The following is a 13,224-nucleotide window of genomic DNA, read 5'->3' on the forward strand; positions in this document are numbered from 1 at the left end:
GAGCCCTCAAAGCTTACCTGTCTCACACTAAGAATGTGAGAGGCTCTTCTAGCTCCTTGGGGTGTACGGTGAAAGATCCGCAAAAGCCCCTTTCAAAGAACGCTTTGTCTTTTTTCCTGAGGGAAGTTATAAGAGAAGCGCATCTCTTGTGTGAGGAAGAACACTTTGGCCTTTTGAAAGTGCAGGCTCACGAAGTGAGAGCCATTGCGACTTCACTTGCTTATCGCAAGAACATGTCGGTCAGACAAATTATGGATGTACAGTGAACCCTCGCTACTTCGCGGTTCGACCATCGCGGATTCACCACTTCGCGGATTTTTTCCATAACCCATATATATACAGTAATATATATATATATATGTATGCATGTATTTATGTATATATGTAGGTATGTATATGTGTATACATATAAATATATATATACACACACACACACACACACACATATATATATATATATATATATATATATATATATATATATATATATCTAAAGTAGGAAGATGTGATGTAGTTCTAAGGGAAAAGTATGGGAAATATGTCTGGGTAATAAGCAAAGCTCTACCTCCAGTTTGTTTCTACATTATGATCAGAGATAAATGTAAACAAAACATTGGTTGCCATTTTTTATCGTGCTTTTTAGCATGTTTAGGAAATGCATGATATAAAATCACCTTTAATATTTGTGCCTGTTTTAGTTTAGGGTACTGTAGTACATGCATTAAGTGTTCTGTACATTAAAGGGTAGTTTGTTAACAGTACTACGTACAAGGGAAGGTTTTAAAAGTCTGAATATACATGTTGAATAAATAGGTAAATATGGTGTCACTACTTCGCAGATTTTCACCTATCGCGGCCGCGACTGGAACCTATCTACCGCGATAAACGAGGGTTCACTGTAACGTTCTGGGGAAGCACGCCTCTCATTACCTCAGAGAGGTGAGAGTGGATTATGAGAAATGCTATACCTTGGGCCCATACATAGCTATGGCTTCTGTATTAGGCAAAGGAGTTACTACCTCCCCTCAACCTTAGTTTTTATATGCCTGTGTGTGGGTTGGTGTTTTTAATGGTTGTCTGAGGACGTTGACTTGTGGTACAGTCACCTCAGTCTAGATAGATAATTGATATCTACTTTGCAAGGTTAGGTGGTTGGTTTTTGTAAGGTTGCCGTTTTTAATTTATAGGTAGTAGGTAGTCCTAAAGTCTAGTCAGAATGTTGGTCTCACCCCGTTGACAGACTCGATTGAGTGGTTTCAGTATTGCAGGTCCCATCCTGGCTGACACTCCTAAGGAAAAGCGACTCAAGAGGCAGGAACCTTTGAAGTCAGCTACCTTAGCAGGTAAGGAATCAAGGTGTTTTTTATCCTACAACTTTTTTGTTGTTTCCCCAACGATGTTTACTGTCTATCACCCTCCTCCAAGTGTGTGAATCGGCTATATATATATATATATATATATATATATATATATATATATATATATATATATATATATATATATATATATATATATATATATATAACTGCCAGGTAAGTTCTATTCATAAAAATGGAGTTTTTATGATAAAACAAAGTTTTATGAATACTTACCTGGCAGTTATATATATATATTCTAAGGCCCACCCACCTACCCTCAGGAGACAGGTCGGGCATAGATGATCTGAAGAACAGAAAACAGGAATGATTCCAAGTACCGCCCTGTAAGGGTTGTTAACTACCTAACTGCACAACCACCACAAGGCGGTTGCCGCAATTTTTGAAAAATTCTGCCGAAAGTCAGAGACTATAGCTATAAATTATATTTATATAACTGCCAGGTAAGTATTCATAAAACTTTGTTATATCATAAAAACTCCATATTAGATTGAGGTCAAATTGACTTTTAAGTAAGTTAAAATTGAATTAGTCCTTTTATGGGTTATGATAGTTTTGATGGATTATGATATTAATGGATTGCATTAGGACAGGTAAGTTTATGGATTGATAAGATTTAATTTAAATGAAAATCTGTTTCATGATAGTTATTTAAGGCAGAATTTTCTTGGTAGTAGATTATAGTAAGATTATCTTCCTTGTTTACTACTTTTACAATTTTTAGTTGGACTGATTCTTGATTTTACCCAATGAAGGGATGTGAAGATAAGTACTCTTGTTTTAAGACTAAAGTATTATTGGATTACTAATGAATTAAGGCGAGATTTGATTGTCCATACATTCTTACACAAATACAAACCCTCATCCTGCAATAGGAGTATATCGGTTCTTTCGCTTTGCCTACACAGACACCGAATAGTCTGGCCTATTCTTTACAGATTCTCCTCTGTCCTCATACACCTGACAACACTGAGATTGCCAAATAATTAATCTTCACCCAAAGGTTTAACTATTGCACTTTAATTGTTCAGTGGCTACTTTCTTCTTAGTAATGGTAGAAGAGAGACTTCAGCTATGGTAAGCATCTCTTCTAGGAGGAGAACACTCGAAAATCAAACCATTGTTCTCTAGTCTTGGGTAGTGCCATAGCGTCTGTACCATGGTCTTTCACTGTCTTGGGTTAGAGTTCTGTTGCTTGAGGGTACACTCGACACACTGTTCCATCTAGTTTTTCTTCCTCTTGTTTTATTAAAGTTTTATAGTTTGTAGAGGAAATATTTATTTTGATGTTACTCTTAAAATATTTTATTTTTCCTTATTTCCTTTCCTGACTGGGCTATTTTCCTTGTTGGGGCCCCTGGGCTTATAGCATCTTGCTTTTCCAACTAGGGTTGTAGCTTAGCATTTAATAATAATAATAATAATAATGATGATAATAATAATAATAATAATAATAATAATAATAATAATAATAATCTTGACTGGAACTCTGCTTTTAACATTTATAATGAGGTGTTGGTAGTTACTATATGATTGAAGCGACACCCTCTAAGGATGATATCACGAAAGGGAGATCTTCACAAGATTGGCAGTTGCTGCAAGGATGGCTCGCTGTTCACACAATGATTCCTTGATGGTCACCTTCCTGGTTATACATTCTCCATACCAGGATATCAAATCTATCAAAGGACCCTTCTGAGAGGACAGCACGAGCTGTTCAGCAATACAGTGAAGAGGGGTCAAGGGAGACTGCAGATCCTATAATCTCCAACCAAGGTGCTCTCTCTAGCAGAGGCAAAGAATCTGGAAACTGTGTCAATCTTAGTCAAGGCCTTATATCTAATCATGTTCCTGAAGGATCGAGTCCTTCTCCCTTTCCAATTGACATAAGGATCATGATATTAACCCATGGCATCTAGGTGGAGGTAATGGGCTCCAAGAGCATTATCTTCTCTTCATCCAGGACTACTGGTATAAAAGTCACCTCCATGACCATTCTGCAAGCAATGTCCTGGCTGGACCATTAGGCGAGTGTTGAATCATATTTTGCTTCTCAGAACTTGAATGACTCTTAGAAAAAAAGGAATTTTACATACTTGGTCTTGTCCAGAGCAAAAGCTGTTACATCTGTGCTATGGACAGTCAACTGTGCTATAGGTATTCACCTAAGCCATCTCACCAGTATTAGCTTGTGCACATGCCAAGGTCATTCATTTTCTGAGGCAACCCTATGACTGACTAATACGCATCTCCAGTGGAGAGAGACTTCTTGCCTTTTGTCACATATTGGGAGAAGTCCAGTCTTTTAAACCCAAGCAGAGGATGGAGTTATCTGGAAAGGTTAATATATACAAAAAAAGCAGTAAAGATTGCTCCGACACCTCTCATCCCTGGAGAAGATAGTACCTCATGCGTGACTCTATCAGCCGGCCTTCCAATAGTATGAGAAGGCGCACTGGTTGGCAGGGACCGACTCCTCTCAACAGCTAATTCCAGTTGACTAAAAAGGAAGGGAGGTTCTAGCCTGGTGACTCTTGGACAAGAATCTCCTCAAAGGAATTCCCTGGGAGTACCCTCTTCCAAAAATGCTTCTCCACGAATTCATTAAAGGAGGGATATGGTGTATACCTAAGGGACAAGACAGTCTAAGGATGTTCATCAGAGGAGGAGAAAAGCTTCGGAGAATTCATGTTTATTTACTATCCATTGAATAAAATTAAAGGATTAGGACTATTGGAGCTCCTATTACTCTTTGTTAGTATTTAGAATATAATGCAGTACTTTTCCATTTTACAAGATTTACTTTCGATTGCAATTATAAATGTCATGGACAAGTCTAATTTGTTATTATTTCCACTTTTATATTTATAGCATTAAAATATTCCATATACACTATAGTTTATCATACAAAATATTCTAATAAAATTATATATATGATATTGAAGTGCGTATAAAATATTGCAATAAAGACATATATCTGTACGATTAACATTTTTTTATTCATTTTTCAGACTAGAATCATCAAACCAGCAAAAAAATTATAGTCCTGTGTAAAAACAGGATATTGTACTGCAATTATCCACTATTGATATCAAGATGAAGACCAACAGCGAATATGGGATTTTCTACAGAAAATAAAAGAATTTCTAATTTCACAAGTACTGAATCGTCTTAATAGAAGTGGATACTCTCTATAATCGAAATTTTCTGAAGCATTGAACTTAGTGAGAAGTATCATTGTAGGCTACAAATATCTTGAAATGCTCAATTGTCCAGAGTTATTTAGATTTTATGAGGTTATCTGTTACAATGGTCACTCCATTTGTATCGCATACATTAGGTTCAACAGTAACCACTAAATGAAAAGGGTACATTGAATAAGTAATATAAAAATTATATTACCAGACTGTTTCAAGTTTATCAAAGTGTATTTCTGGAAGCCGTACATTTGTTTTTTTAGCTATTAACTTTTACATAATCTAGTAATAAGTACAGTATTCGGTCTTAATCTTCACAAAAGTCAGTGAATATAAAGCAAATGTAAGTAAGTTTTTAATTCTATGCATCTTTCCGCTAAAAATCCAAAATAGCTTGAAAATTAGGTCTAGAACTACATTCATGATCTTGTTTGCCTCTAAAATTCATACTGCAGTTTCCTAATTATTATTTGATATTAAACTAACACAATCATTCGTTTGGTTGCTTAAAACTAGTTCCTAAATATGAATATACTAAACGTATATGGATTCCTCTTACCTCCTGAAATTATTATCCCGAATTGTTAATAAATAATGTCAAATATTGTTTTTATGTATAATTTTGAATATATTTTTTAAGAGGGAATTTGGTATTAACAAGCGATTAGACCATCAAATGTAAATTGAGGGTGGAGTTCTTCCTTGGAAATTTCCTGTTCGTGTCTTTAATTTTCATTAATTATCTGTTAAATTTAATGTCAATATCCTCTGGAATTTTTATTATATTTTTATAATTGTGTAAACTACTGTAAACAAGTTATTTAAATGCGTGACTGAAGGGAAGTTTATATTTATCTGTTTAGTAATTGATTTAAATTTATTCTACAATCCTTATATTAAAGTACATTTAATTATATGTGGATATAACCTCCAACTAATTATTTTAACTATGAGCATAATTTACTATTCATCTATGTATAACATTTCATCTCTTGTCTTTCCTGATTATCATCCAAATATTAACAGTTAGCCTTGAATTTTCTTCTACACATTGTCGAATCAATAGTAGGCCCATTTTCTCTTAAAAGGTATGAGCAGATATGCTTAAGATAGTAGATATTGAACAAAATAAGTTTAGCTCTAATTAGCCATCTTGCCATTGCTGCTGTCATTTTTTTTTCTGGGGGGGGGGGGGGGGGGGGTTTGTTTAAGGTGAGAATAGCTTATCATGCACTAGCAATAAGTATTGGTGTTATAGATATACTTGATAAGTAAAGAAATATTTTTTGGGATGATTTCAGCTTATATTATTTTAAATAACCATCGAATTTCCTTCCCTCTTGCAATCTTGAAAAGTATTCTGCTTAACTGAAAATCTATATAAGCCCCTAGTCCTAGAATTATTTTCCTAAGTATTTCAATTAAAGGGAGATCCAAGTGTGCTCTGTAAAGATTTAAATCTTTATTATTTAAAAGGGTTTACATATTTTGCGAGCAACATACGTTACCTTGGGTATCTGGAAGCAAGGAAAGTCATGAATAACATTTTTAATATCTGTGAATAATCACTGTATTTGTCTTAGATAGTATCACTAAACACTAGAAGGGTAATATGATCTCTCTCTCTCTCTCTCTCTCTCTCTCTCTCTCTCTCTCTCTCTCTCTCTCGAAATTAAGGTTATATCCACATTCAAGAATAGACATGTTTCAAAATAAGTTTAGGTGGTTTTGAAACTTTTTAAGGGTTTCTGCAAGCTTATTTTCTAAACTAAATATCCATTATGTTTAGTGTTAATATTTTTTCCCAAAATATCAGTATTGAAATTATTCTGGTTACGTATAACATTCCAAATGCTTGTTTGTTGTAGAAGAACCTATTTATTTTCCTTTAATCTAATCAATTTTAATTAGTTTCAAGTCTTTGGAATGACAAAATTGCTATTAAATGGATAAAATATCTTGTTAACTGGTTTTAAGGTCTGCATATTCTTTATACAGAAAATGCAATCAACTGCCTTATACTCGAGTCTAGAATATAGCCTATATAGTTAGTAACGGTTATAGTTTGTAGTATTTTACATAGATGTATATCAAAAGGTTTTATGAAAGGAAGTAATTTAGCTCGTGTTATCATAGTCTGAACAGGAAAGCATCAGTGAAGTAGATTTAAATCAACATTCATGGAATATTTCTTGCCCAAAGTAGATTTTCTAGCATTGGTCCTAATGTAAAACTTCAAAATCATTCCTGAAACACTTCATGGAGTAGTTATACCTAATGAAAGACTCAAGATGAATAGTTTGTAAAGAGAAGGGCCAGACATATCTGGTTCATGATGCGTTCATTAGGCAAAATTTTAAGGGAATTAGGAAAGGCACCTAAGGCACTTCGGAGGAGGAAAAAATAATCAGGTCATGATCATTTTTTTTAGGAAAATGGAAGGAATAGTTACCTTAGGGAAGCTTGAGGAAAATAATTATGAATTATGCATTTCTTGAAACAATTTGGCGAATGACTGTGCGATTCCATTTAACGTAATATTTTGATGGAGTATCTTGAAGGGTAGTACTTTGGAAGTAGTAAAATGTACAGGTTTAGAGGATAATGTTCGGTTGAAAATTTCACTTGAAATAGAAATGTAGATTGTATCTTTTAAATCTATCAAAATTAGTTCTATGGGTAGAATTGTTTTTCAAATCTGAAAAAAAATCAAACATATAGGATGTGAATTGAATATAGTAATTAAGCAGATATCAAATGCTTAAAACCAGTTGGTTATTTTTTTGTATACAATAAATTACTGTTTTGTCATTTACAGTTTTTTTAGATCAAATATTGATAATTAAAACTTGAGAAGTGAGATACCTATGTATTTGATTTAATGTACTGTACATTAGTTAGACGGATTATTTAAAATACTTTGTTGTAAATAATAGGCGCAACTCAGTAATTTCGATTACATAAGAAAAATTGGTGTGGACAAAAATACGCGAAGGTACAAATTATCCTGAATGGCAATTTATGGCAAAGTAGTTACATACCAATGCTAATGGTATAATTTTATTAACCAAAGTCAGAGGGCCCATCCTTTATATAACAGTAATATGGGTATTACTGACTGGGCCATATACCTTTACTTATGCACAACATATGTAGCTATACTATTGGCAGTGTATGTCACTTTTCTGCTATAAATATTCATTCAAGACTGTAACCTTTGTATCTTCAAGTATTTTCGTCCTTGCCAATTATTCTAATGGAATAGATTATTAAGTAGCGTTTATTATTTACAGGATTTGTTTTTGTAATATGCTAAATCTTAAATGGTTTTGATTGTTGTTCAATATGGCACGCCACTTGATTGGACTGAATACTTTATTACGGGGATTGTTGGCAATGTGCCCACAGGGATTTTCAAAGAATGGAAAATATCTCTTAAGTTTCCTTTAAATTTGCTGTGTGTAACAGACCTTTTAAGGAATTTTGTTATGTATACCTTGTAAAGATGATGTTGAACTTCCCTAAACTCATAAGGTATTTTTACCATAGTCATATATTGTAACATCATACGAATTCCGAAATAAAAAGCATATAAAATATTCAACTTTATTTTAGTATCCATGGTAAATGAATAGAAAACCGGGCTACATTACTATAGTTTCCCCTGATCTATAAATAGAAAACGTAAAAAAGAAAATGGGATGCCTTGGAGTATTCTCCCTATATTAAACCTCGTATGGCCGAGTGTTCTCCCTAAACGGCCCCCTACCCCTTCTAGCACCAGAAAATGCCTTATTCCCATTGCAAATGGGCCAAAGACTTATGAAATAGTCCTCTCTCTTAACTAGTCACTTGTTCATTTGGACTGTCAGTGACCCCCCCCCCCCACAGAGTAGTAGTACCAGTGTTTTATGAATATAAGGTGACAAAGTCAAGATGGCCGAACTGTATCTCGGGAATTCATTATGGACCAAAGTCCACAAGTTAACACAGCTGTCTGTCAAATAGTATTTTTTCCTTACTAAAGTCATGATAAAATAATTAGACCTGTTATATCTATTAGTTAATATTCCTCAAAAGCCTCTTATTTAATGTTGGAGCTACTGAATTAAAATTTTAGGAAAAGTATATCTAAACGTACTTAAAGCTTCCAATTAACACAATACGGCTAAAGAAAAACTTAGGAATTCGTTAAAAACTTTTATTGTAGAAGATTAAATGCCAAACTTAGACAGGTTTCAGTGTAATCAGTTTGGTTAATGATGATGGAAATACAAGCAATGTTTAGTCAATAACATATGTATCAAATTCCTGAAGCCTCATTTTTCTGTAAGCTTTAAACGGCATGGAATCAAAGAAAACTTGACGTTTGTTATGATCAAGCTCATGATTCGACCAAGAAAGACTCTTAGATGAGTCACCCTTCATCGTATAAGGAGCACTGAATAACAAACCTAGTTTTCTTTGATTTTCCTGTTTCCAGTTTCTTTTTTGAAAAACTGTTGGCGCGTTTGAAGCTCAGCATTTGAGGTTTTATATTTCAAGATTATGTAAGCAAGTAGTGATTTATCTAATCGAGATAAAATTATTAATAAAAAGAAGGAAATGGAAAGCCCACCAAGGCCATCCCCTTTCCCACCTAGTAACCATAACTTAATGCAAAGTTTTTTTCTGACAATGAAATGTTACTAGGCCCTTGAATGCTTTCCTTTTCCTTCTTTTCTTTTTCTTTTTTTATTAATAATTTTACAGATAATTATATCAGGATTGCAATTTAAAGAGTTCAGAGATATTTTGGAGTTCTTCTGAAGTTAAATGGTAAAAGACCTATCTCATTATTTACATTTCTATGACGCAGATTCCAGGGATTGTGGAGTTACGTTATAGACTTCAACAAGACAAAATAATTGATATTCCTAGCTTGGAAAACCAAATAAAAACCTTAAATTAATATTAGTCATTTTCAAGCCGTTTATGCAATTTCAGAACGATCCATTACTACAGACACCTGAAGCTCACTCAAAAGCAGACAGGATTCACAAATGCCAAGTTGCCTCCCTGTCTCGCCCCATTTAATGCATATGATTGAGTCGGGTAAAAGAGAAGAGCCGTGCAAGACTACTGCCCTGACCATCCTTGCTACTCCCCCCAGCAGACAGCCAGATCGGACCGAAGTACGCATTCATCTTACACGTGGACACCTAAATCACTTTAGCTGTGTAATAAAGTTCTCGAAATACAAACCCTATAAACATGAAAGACTTTATAAAGCTAATAACATTATTTAGGAAAGAGTAAACATATAAAAATACTATCTTTTCCCTAGGAGATAGTGTTATAAAACACATTATTCTAATTGAATTTTACCTACTTTCTGAAATAGATTAAGTTTTAATTCAAAGTTCATGTAACCCTTTATAACAAACTTAGGATTATAACCAATATCCTTCCAAATACACAATATCCTATAAATATAAGTAAGTCTAATACATTATAAAAATACTTTCTTTTCCCAAGGAGATAGTTATAAAACATGATTATAATTGAACTTTACCTAATGTTTGAGGTACATGAACTTTTCATTTAAAGTTCATATAACCCTTTATAACAAACTTAAGATTATAACCAATATCCTCTCATATATGCAATACTTCTATAAATATAAGTAGGTCATAAACACCTATAGAATAAAATAAAATCAGCACCACTATATACTATTCTCATCTTATACTATCTTCAGCTTATAATTCCTTACTGCAGTATACTATCCTGAGAATACAAGCCCGTAATATAGTGAATTAAGAATTATTATTCTTAATTCACTCCTCATCTTATAATCTCTTACTAAACTATCACGAGCATATGTTCCCTGACTAAGGTTTCATCAGCCAATTATCAAAGATGATGTTTTATCATTTATGACGTATTTGACGCTGGTCCTGTGTAAGTTAATATATCACTACAAGTTACGGTCCAAATTGTAATGAATAAGCAATTTTGAGAAATTAAAATAAATAGATGCTTTCTGGATTGTTTGTCCTGAAGATTCTAGATTAACTCAGCATGAAATTAAGTTTTAAATACATTTTTAAAGTTACCAGACAAAAGAGGCAGACATACATTACGTTTTCGAATATTCTCTAATGAAAACCTAGAAAAAAGACATCGGATAACAAATATGATTTTAGTATTGTTCGGAACACAAACGTCTCTGACCTCCAAATACTTTTGAATGTAAGACGGTTGTAAAAAATCACCAATGAAGGCAAATATATCTTTACATTATGAAATACTTAATTATCTATACTAACCAGCAATTCACCAACATGATGGCATTTTGGGGTTATCAAAAATCAACATTTATATGCGTTGTAAATTTAAAAAATAGAGGAGCTTTCGCAGTTTTTACAAAGGGCCTCTTCAGCTGAGGAGGTTCTTTATAAAAAAGTGCGAAAGCTCCTGAATGTTCTAAATATACAACCTATAGAACTGGATTTTTAATACCAAAGATTGTTAGCCACAGCATAATGTTTTATTTAAGTTACACAATGGCACTGAATAATGCTGAATTCATTACGCATTTTAATTCAGAATTAAAACAAAAATCTAGATTAGCTTTCGTAATAGAAAGAAAAAATAAGGACCAGGAATTATAAATTCTATAGAGCTTAATGATTGTTACGAAAACAAATATTTATGAAGAGCGAAGCAACAAACTCAAATCTCTTTGGAAAAAAAAAAAAAAAATTATAATGTCATTCAATTCTAAGTGACTTTATGAAGACTTAAATTTTCTCTTTAGATATTTCTGCAAATCACAAAATAAATTGGATTTCAAAACTTTAAAATAGAGAAAATAATGGTTTAAAAGATGTATTATATAAATTCATATAAAAATAAACTAAGTTAAATACATAGTTAACTCAGAAAATCTATAACATTATTTTATGTTAAAAAGTTATTTTTTCACTCTAATATCTTTTTAAGATATCGGACTATTTAATAAAAACTTGAAATAACGTTTTTTATATGCTCAGCTTATTGAAGCTGATGATTCTATACTCTTGGCAAATACTTTTTTTGAAGAAACTCGAGTTTGATGCTTGAGAATGGGCTGAATAACCGGGTGATGTACCTGCTAAATGGAATGAAGATATTTCTCTCTTTTCACATAGTTGAATAAAATTTCTACATATGCTACGCTACGTAAATTATAATGCGAAACCCACCCTAAATCTATATGATAAACCTGTAATCCTAAATCGTACTTATCTACATAGAATAGATGTAATTAAAATTCCTGTAGTCTGACTTCTTAAGAAACCACTGGCAAGAAAGCTGACTAAACTTGTCCATTTTGGCCGACGATCTATTGAAGGGAAAAAGGAAAATTATCAACACAACAGCTCCATAAGAATCTCACACAAATCACTCAATACTAGCGCAACACTCCCTCAATCCTTGCAGTGGAAATCAGAACATTTCTCATAGCACAAAGTCCCAACATTCAATATCTGCAAATTATCATCACAAATAAATTAGACGCTGATATCAGGGATAAATATTCACTAGATTGAAAATTACTTGGCTTTAATATTTTTCCTATTTTTCATCATAGAGAAAAAGGGGCTTAATATAAGGATTGATATTACCATTAAAAAAAATACATTCGATTGGGAATACTGTGATTATTATTTTTTTTTTTTTTTAAGAAGGGAATTGAATTGAAATTAGGAATATATCCCAACGCTTGAGCACATAAGGCCATTTAGCACCTATTTGTAACCGGGGGAAAATCATAAAGATACACTTTGAATCAAAGTTATTAGAACTTGGATGGAAAGATGGGAGAATGAAGACAGGAGAAAATGAGATAAAGTTAAAGGCTGTGGAGCTAGGATAGCTACAGTACGTCTTGAATGAACACTGTCAAGATAGTTAAGTAACGCCTACAGAAAATCATGTGAGGTGCACTAATAGCACAGAGAGAGAGAGAGAGAGAGAGAGAGAGAGAGAGAGAGAGAGAGAGAATGGTGAGGTGCGAGTTACTTTATTTCGGAGCATCGTGGATCAAAAAAGTAACACTAAGGTAGCTAGGTTATGCAGTATCCAATTCCCATATTTTGTTTTCATTACTTTTATAGCTCCATAAATAATTTTTAATCTAATCTTATAATTCTCAATTTAATACTCAAACTACTCTAGCCCCAGTGAGCTCTGATAACCCCTCAGCGATAAACTGCTAAACCAATGGTATGACTCCTTTGGGGCAAATAACTAAAATAATGGTATCACTTAAAGGTGCGGGTACATAAATAATTACTGAGAAGATCAGTAGTGGGTAATTGGAAAGACTTATTCAATATTGGTCGATATCATTTCATATAGCATCCTATTCCAATATGACAATTTGTAAATTCCTCATTACAATAATGATTAAGATTTGTTATTACTTTGATAACTAGTCATGTTTGAAATGTGAAGCTTTTTAATCATTACAATTATAATCAAAGTTTGTTAGTTTAAAATACGACAAATTGATTCCACTTATATAATGAATTGAAAGGAAAGATGAGAAAAGTGCCAGGAAATTCAATAAACGAAGAAAGGTTGGAATAGCTGCAAAAAAAAAAAAAAAAAAAAAAAAAAAA

The 13,224-nt window shown here is 33.0% G+C and overlaps 1 long non-coding RNA gene across 1 annotated transcript in view; it reads left to right on the forward strand.

Annotated features, from left to right (window-relative positions):
• Nucleotides 1-5,335, forward strand: part of LOC137658718 (uncharacterized) — a 28,221-nt gene extending 22,886 nt beyond the window's left edge. Inside the window, exon 3 of the long non-coding RNA XR_011047401.1 lies at nt 4,388-5,335. This is a non-coding gene — a long non-coding RNA (uncharacterized lncRNA). The remainder of the gene's footprint in view (nt 1-4,387) is intronic.
• The last annotated feature ends 7,889 nt before the right edge of the window (nt 5,336-13,224 follow it).

This window comes from Palaemon carinicauda, chromosome 1 (assembly GCF_036898095.1).
Source record: "Palaemon carinicauda isolate YSFRI2023 chromosome 1, ASM3689809v2, whole genome shotgun sequence".
NCBI classification, from domain to species: domain Eukaryota; kingdom Metazoa; phylum Arthropoda; class Malacostraca; order Decapoda; family Palaemonidae; genus Palaemon; species Palaemon carinicauda.